We start from the raw sequence: 7671 nt of genomic DNA, 5'->3' as shown, positions 1-7671 counted from the left end.
ATCACCCTTCTTAAAGATGGCCAAGATTCATCATAGTATGAGCAATGTCATCCCCTGACTAAATCTCCTCATTATGTAGGAGTCGTGTCACCCTTAGATGACCCGAACTCTTCATCACGAATGAGTAGTGTCGTTTCCCAAATCAAATAAGAAATCTCAAAATCAAAAAAGATAATCAAACAAAAACTGGTTGTTTTTTTCATCTTTTCCCTATTCCTGTTAACACAAGAATGTGCAAAGAGAGGTAGTTGTAGCACCCGTTTTTGTCCGGGCTTAAAAAAATATTATTATTATTATTATATTTATTATTAGTAATATTATATTAATATTATTAATTTTGTTTACAATGTTTTGCAGCATCCAGTGAAGCACCGCCGACGAGCTGATCTGCACAAATCCACCCAATAGCCACCAAATCAAGCCAAAGTCAATAAAACTCACCTACCCTAAACCTAACCCATCTAAACCCATCAATATCTCACCAAATAAAGGAAGAAGAAAAGAAAAAGACAAAGGGATTGGGTGAGAAGAAATAAAATAAAGAATGAAGAGTATTCGGTGGAGGAGAGTATTCGAATCCATTCAAAAATAAAAAATAAAAATACCAAATCAAAAAGATAAAAGGAAATAAATGAGAGTGGAGAAGGGGATTACCTCGTCGAATGGCGATGAAAGTCGAGGTCGTCGGAGACGAAGAAATCGAAAGGTTTCTTCTTAGATCTACGACGTTTAGGTCTGTTTTAGGCTAAACAGAGCCCAAAATCCTTGCTCAGGGCTACAAGATGCTTCGGAGAGTGCTCTTCTCTCTTCCCTCTGACGCTGACGTATAGCAGCGGCTGTCGGTCAGTGGCGACTGACACGAAGGAGCTCCACCATATTCTGGGAACATGAGAGCTCCGGTGGGAGTTCTGGATTTTCTCTCTATCTCTCTCTTTTTCAAATGAAGAAACAAAGCAAATGAAGGTTGAGGGCTTGGTTTGGATCGACTTTGGCTATATATATGTGTCTCTAAACGACGTCGTTTAGAGAGAGACCAGGAGAGCATTTTAGTGTGTGGGTAAATTCTTCTTTAAGTCCCTCAGAACTTTGTACCTTTACATTATAATCACTAATGGACTTTTGTTTTATTTTACTTTGAGATCTTTATTTACATTTATTTTATTTTTGCCCTTTTTGTTACCTGCTAAATATATTTATGCGTATTTATGACATTGGCCCTCGCATTTTATTTCATTCATGATTAGGTAACATATGTTTTCATTATCTTATTTTTGTCATCATCTTATAAGACTTTGGTACTTTGGGTTTATTGCCTGTTAGGTCCTCGAGGTTCTATATTTTTTATTTCCATAAATTTGTATAATTAATTGGTCTTTATTTTAGTCCACGTTATTTGTGAATGCGTATTTTAATTCGAATTTGTAGCTTTGTTTTATTGACAGTTATTATTTCATGTATGTATGTATATATAAATCAAGTAATGGTTGTAAGTATTCTTTGCATGGATTTTTATGTCTTTGTTACGTATGTATATATTTTATTTATGTATATCAATTTATATTTTCATTTTGACTCGTATACATAGTTAAACATGTATTCTTTTATTTCTAGCTATTAATTTAAATTCCTTTATTTGCCATCACTTGAATGTAATTTCAAGAACACGATTTGTAGAATGGGCGTGGAAAACATCGCTTGATCGAAGTGGTGTAATTCGATACGACATTTGAACATATATGAACTTGAAATAAAATTTATTTTATTTTCCTAATTAATTCTTTAAACAATGTGATGCATGTTACTAAATAGAGATTTATTTTATGCAAAGATCGATTTTCATTTTATATTTGATTCACATATCAATGAGGAAGGAATATTCTTTTACTGATAAGAAATAGTCGAGTTAGCTTTCCCGATAAAGGATTGTTAATTTTGAGATTTCTTTTTGAGTTAAAGAATTTTCTCTCATTAATTAATTCGAAACAAATTAATCATTATTCGATAAAAGGATCATATTCTAACTTTATATTCGATTCATGATTTCCACCATTATGGTAACGTGTAAGCGACACAGTACCAATTTTGGGTGTTGTGGGGTGATAATCCTTCCCCACGCGTAACCGACTCCTGAACCCATTTTAATCGAATCTTTGGTAAACGCATACCAGTTTTTGTCTTAAAAATGATTTTAAAATTATTTTAAAAAGACATTTTTAGGTATTCAACCTATCTAACCTAAAGGTCGATGGTGACTCCTTTTCCATTTTATTCAAATCAATTCCAAATCATCGAATTTTTCCAAATAAAAGTCATAACTGTTTTGTAAAACAATAAACAATTGTTTCAGCTAAAAAATGGTTATGAAAATACTAACATTGAATCCATTAACAAAAAATTCTTATCAACTAAATTTGAGATGACTGATTTGGGAGAGTTTGATGTGATCTTAGAAGTTAAGGTTACTAAAATTGAGAAGGGATTTTCTTTAAATCAAACACACTATATCAAGAAAGTGTTAAAGAAATTTGACAGTTTTGATGTCCTCCCTGTTAAAACTCCTTAGGAATCTAGCAAACAACTCGTTCAGGATAAAGGAAGTAGTGTTTCCCAACTAAAGTATACTAAAATTATTATGAGCCTTATGTTCTTAATGAACTATAGTCGGCCTGATATTGCTTATGTTGTTAGTAGGTTAAGTAAATATACTTATAATCCTAGTAGTGAACAGTGGATTGCACTCAGACACTTACAAAAGTACTTAAGGGTACTATAGATTAGATGTAACACCCATAGCCCATAAACATCTAAAAATACGAGCCATAGATGTCACATCAAACTGACTAATAATTACTATTTACAGTTGCTTAAAATTTTGTTTCTTTTAAAAAAATCCTATTTTTTCAAAGATTTAAAACTATTTTCATCTATTTGAAATTTCGTACCATTTAAAAACATAATATTATTATATATAATTTATGCATATCATATACTGATAAATTAAACTAGTCAAATTAAACAGTCCTAACTTACTATTTCAAACCATTTAGTTATACTGATAAAGTAGATTGATAACATAAATATACATGTCACTACTGGTCAAAAGAAATATCAGTCATGTCTTACTGATATTGATATTATAGATGATCTGTACACGATGCTTGAAAGGCTACTCACAAAACGTCTATATCTCAATCCGACCCTACGCATGAAAATTATCACGCGCTAAGTATAACTTAGTGAGCCAGTAATACTAAATGTGAGAACAAATAAATAAAATATTGAAATGTATAAAATCATTAAAAATAAAACAGACTGAATTTTTAGAATGTTCAAACCGGATATCTCATGTTGAACTTTATCAGAAACCTGAAAAGAATCATCTGATGATTTTCACAAAATCATAATAAATCAGATCAGACAGAATTATCAGTCAACATTCCTTTATAGTGAGATACTTTTCAGAACTTTCATATCTCATTTTTATAGCCCAAAGTATATTTAAGAGAATATAAAGTAGGTGAGTCAGACGAGTGTGCGCAATACATATCTCAGTGCCATCATCAGAATCGAAACATATAAGCACACACAATGCTATCACATCAGAAATAACATTACGCACATGAAGTGCATTCATATCATAATATATATACTAATGTACACTCTGGTACACCACACTATATCATAATCAAAATAGATAATCACTCCACTTCATGGCATGCCAATTGTACATTTGACTCTCAATATAACATATAGTGAGCTTTCAGTTCATTTCGAAATCATTTAATAAAAATCATATCAGAATCAGAAATATATTGAATTCACATTCATAAAACATAACATGAGCAGTTCATACCCAAAATCATTCATAAAACTTATTAAAATGTTACGGATATATTTCCAAAATTAAAACATAATTCAAAACTTTGAAATAAATAAGGTGAGGTTGACTTATCGCAAGTTGTCCTCGATCAAAATAATTAAATAAATAAATTGCACTCACATTTGCCTCACTACAAAACTTATATACAATAGTCCTAGTCACGAGCTTTGTCATTTCCTTTCGGATCATTTGGATTGCTAGATTTATCATAGTCTGAAAATACCAAATTATAACACAAAATGTTCGAACTACATATTAGTATCGTACTAACATAAGATGATTTTAACATTCGAAAATCTATAAAATAAAATTCGAGATTTAATCGATATCAACTAAATCACATTTCCATTATAATTTTCAACTTCTCAAAATACTCATCCAAATCCATGAATATTTATTTTCATTCTTAACCCTTTATCTTTTGCTAATTTACACAAATAAGCCACAAATTATGATTTTTTTTAGAATTCACTCCACCTTTCCATTTAATTCATAATGGTCCTTCACCATTATGATCATTGCACATAAATTACTAAAATCCAAGTACTTAAATAAAATACCCAAATCAATACTTCAACATTTAAAACATTATAAATTTCAACCCAAACTTTCCTAAACTTTCGATTTTCAACACCTAACTTTACAATTTTTTAATTCAACCCCAACTCAATATTTACTTCAAAATTCAGTATACTAATAAATTTTCCAACAGTCCATAATTAACCCAAATAATACCTCTACATTTAATAACTTGCAAACAAGTCCCCAGGGTTTTGGGACCTTTCGAATTCTACTACTAATTTTACCAAATTTGCAAATTTGGTTCCAAACAACTTTCCAACTTAATTTCCAGCATTACAAATATAAAAAATTAGCATTGAATCTCTCAAACATTACATTCTTACAATAATATCCCACGATTCCAAGAACTTGTAAACTAGCCCTTTTTCACTTTCAAGGTTCCAAATTGATCCAAACCAATCTCCAAACCACAATGAATACTTCTAATATCATTTCTAATCCATAGGAAATTTTTCAACATTTTTCTCCAATTTTCTTCCATATGGCCGAATACTTTATCTCACCTAGGGGAAACTTTTTATTCAATTTCAAGCATGAATTCAACCTCCTATGATTAAATTCATGCATTTCCATAAACTCTAATTAATCCAAACCTTATATATTCATGTACAATTAATTTTAATCATTGTACATGCTTTAGAAATAATCACTAACATCAAAAACATAAAAATCATTCATCAATTCTTCAAAATCACTAAACACTCCTTAAACCCTAATCATCAAATCTCATCACACAATCATCTTCTCCATGAAATATTGGTACCAAATGATAGAGAATTTCATGTAGATTAATTCTCTATCTAATAACTTAATCCAAAAACTAATCATATAACTTGAAAAATTAAAATTAAAATCTTACCTATTATTGCTTGGGAGTTTTGACCTTGGTGAAGAAAGAAGCTGAAAATGGCTTCATTATATTGAGTATTCTAGTATATAATACTTAATAAACTTGGCAAAAGTTAATTTAATTGAATTTAATATTTAATTAATGAAAAATCTCAAAAATACCCTTATTAAATCTTGGAAATTACAAAATGCCATTGTCATATTCCTTGGACAAAGATGAATCAACTTGGCTTTGAATTTCGAATTTGGCCATGAAATTTTCAAAAATTGCATTTTAGTCACTAAAAATCCACTATTCGGTCAAATCTGAAAAATTACAATTTTCTGAGCTAAATTTATCTGATCTAAAATATGAAAATAATATTTCCAACTATTTTTAACGTCCTTCAAATTTTCTCAAAATTCCAGTTTGATCCGATTATCCGATTTCAATACTGAACTTTATCACTTTATAGCTTTTAACACAAATTTCGTATAAAAAATCTGATTCCCACTAAAATCTCTGTTTTAATCCAAACTGTTCATTTATAGGTTAAAATATATAACTTTTAAAAATTACACTTTCGGTCTCTAGACTTTTCAAAGTTTATACTTTAACCACTAAACTTTCAAAATTTACATTTTAGTCACTAGTCAAAATTTGGGGAATTACTTTGGACACTTGAGTTTGTTGGCTATCATACAATTTTAGAGGGATATTGTTATGTCAACTAGGTTACCAATAATGATGAGGTAAACTCTACGAGTGAGTATGTGTTTACCTTAGGTGGCACAACGATTTCGTGAAAGTCTGCTAAGCAGACTTGTATCGCTTGTTCTACTATGGAGCCAGATTTTATCACTCTTGACTTAGCTGGGCAAGAAGTCGAGTGGCTTAGAATTTTTTTAGCAAAAATTCTGTTGTGGGGAAAATTGACTCCTCCGGTGTCCTTATCGTGTGATTCACAAGTAGCGATATGTGTGGCTCAAAACCAAGCTTACAATAGTAAGAAGAAACATATTGCATAAGGCATGAATCAGTGAGACACTTAATAAAGAATGGAGTACTCTCTTTAGAGTATGTGAAGTTAGAAAAGAATCTTGTTGATCTATTTACCATAGGGTTAAGTCGGAAACTGGTTTTGGATTCATCGATGGGGATGGGATTAAAGCCCATTAGTTGAGGAATTCATGGTGGATACCTAAATTAATTATCTAAGTTCAATGTGGTCAAACGAATTCATGGAAATACTCGTAGTGCATATTTCTACATTCTTATTCCTATGACGAATAATGTACATACACATGATGAGCTTTGTTGCTCTTAATAAATTCATAGCCCATATTTTGGGTGGTCTTAGTGAAAAAGACTAGATGAATTTATAAATTTTAGATATTCCCTTAATAAGTTCATAACCCAATGTTGATTGGGTAATCATATCTCGAAGGACTGTATGAACTTACCACTAGAGATTATGAGTTTTCTTAAACTCTTAATGAATTCAATCCCAAGATTTTGTGTGATCCTAGTGAGAATGACATATTGAATTCACCAATTAATGAGGTTGGGTATTTATTCTTAATGATTCCTTATCCTAGAGTTTGGGTGGTTCATTTAAGGTGAATTTGAAGAAATACACCTTATTTATTGTGAGATTGAGTTGTTGTAAAAGCTCTTAATTATTTCATAGCCCAATTTCCGGGTGATTTATGTTGAGATAATCCTGATGAAATAATTTATGTAAGTGAGAAGGACTGACCCCTTTCTATGAAAAACGTTAGGTCATTTTTCTAGTACACTTGCTATAATCCTAAGGGAATAGTGTTATATACACTGCAACAAATTTTATTATTAGTGGCATCTAGGTTATTGTCACTAAAACTTCAATTTATGTCACTAGATGTATTTTGTGACGTAAAAGTCAATGTCACGACGATCGTCACCCTAGGTGTGTCACTAAATGTCAAAAGTGACAATGTATGTGTTATCGTCATGTATTGTTAAATATATAGTGACGCTAATGGATAACGTCACAATTTAATTTGCATTCAGTGACAACTACTTTTGTCATCAAATGATGTACATTTTCGTCATTAATAAATCATATCGTCACCAATAACACAATAATTTCATTGTATACGTGACGAAAAGAAAATTATCACATTTTTAGTAACGTAGTCTATTGTCACCTAATAGTAGCATGGATGACATTTATATATAACGTCACTATATAATTAATATTCAATGACAACTAATTATGTCACTAAATTATGTAAAATTTCGTTATTGATGATTTATATCGTCACGGATAATACATTAAAATCAACATATATGTGACGAAATAGATATTGTCAAATTTTTAGTGGCATAATATAAATGT

The sequence above is a fragment of the Hibiscus syriacus genome, unplaced genomic scaffold (genome assembly GCF_006381635.1).
Source record: "Hibiscus syriacus cultivar Baekdansim isolate YM2019G1 unplaced genomic scaffold, ASM638163v2 tig00111769_pilon, whole genome shotgun sequence".
Taxonomy (NCBI): Eukaryota; Viridiplantae; Streptophyta; class Magnoliopsida; order Malvales; family Malvaceae; genus Hibiscus; species Hibiscus syriacus.
The sequence above is the reverse complement of the archived record's forward strand: the minus strand, read 5'-3'. Positions refer to the sequence as shown.